The 1025-nt window shown below is 45.3% G+C and overlaps 1 non-coding gene across 1 annotated transcript; it reads left to right on the top strand.

The window, feature by feature from the left end:
• The first annotated feature begins 249 nt into the window (after nucleotides 1-249).
• On the top strand, nucleotides 250-354 carry TRNAL-CAA (transfer RNA leucine (anticodon CAA)). The gene is made up of 2 exons: nucleotides 250-287; nucleotides 309-354. It is a non-coding gene; the product is annotated as a tRNA-Leu (tRNA).
• The last annotated feature ends 671 nt before the right edge of the window (nucleotides 355-1025 follow it).

Raw genomic sequence — 1025 nt, 5'->3', positions numbered from 1 at the left:
CTCAACAATCCCCTTGGCTCAACAGGGAACTCATGGACCTTCTACATCTAAAAAGAGAGTCATATAATGGATGGAGGACAGGAAACACCACTAAGGAAGAGTATACGGCAGTGGTCTGCACCTGCAGGGTGCAAACTAGAAAAGCCAAGGCTGCAACTGATATCTATCTAACTACCTGATTTAAGGACAATAAAAAGTCCTTCTTCAGGTATGTGGGGAGTCAAAAGAAAAATAAGGGTAACATTGTGTGTCAGGATGGCTGAGTGGTCTAAGGTGCCAGACTCAAAGCATTACCTTCCCACTGGGTGTTCTGGTCTTTGTGTGGAGGTGTGGGTTCAAATCCTACTTCTGACACATTGCTTTTGGGGGTCTGACTTGAAGATCTACAAGGTCCTTTCTGACCATGATTCTATGATTGGACCCCACCTAAACCAGCTGGGGAAGCTGACTACCGACACCCAGGAAAAAGCCAATTTGCTCAATTATTACTTTGCATCAGTTTTTCACCAGCCCAAAGGGACCACCCTGCCTAACACGATGTGGGATGACCAAGGTGAAGATGAATTAGCATGGATCTTGTGAGGGAGCATATTGAAAGGCTGGACCCCCATAAATCAGCTGGTCCAGATAGGTTGCACCCAAGAGTGCTAAAGGAATTAGCAGACATCATAGCGCAGCTACTGGTGAGGATATTTGAGAACTTGTGGCGCTCAGGCAAAGTACCCGAAGATTAGAAGAGGGCCAATGTGGTGCCCATCTTCAAGAAAGGGAGGAAAGAAGACCTGGGAAGCTACAGGCCAATCAGTTTGACCTCAATCCCTGGAAAGATTTTGGAAAAAAATATCAAAGAAACCATTCTTGACAGGCTAATAGAAGCCAACATTCTGAGGGATAGCCAGCATGGACTGACCAATCTCATTTCCTTCTATGACCAGGTGACGTATCACCTGGACAAAAGGCAAGAAGTTGATGTCATATATTTGGACTATAAAAAAGCCTTTGACCTGATGTCCCATAATGTCCTC

Source organism: Alligator mississippiensis, chromosome 11 (assembly GCF_030867095.1).
Source record: "Alligator mississippiensis isolate rAllMis1 chromosome 11, rAllMis1, whole genome shotgun sequence".
Lineage (NCBI taxonomy): Eukaryota > Metazoa > Chordata > Crocodylia > Alligatoridae > Alligator > Alligator mississippiensis.
Note: the sequence above shows the minus strand (reverse complement) of the source record. Positions and strands in the feature narration are given on the sequence as shown.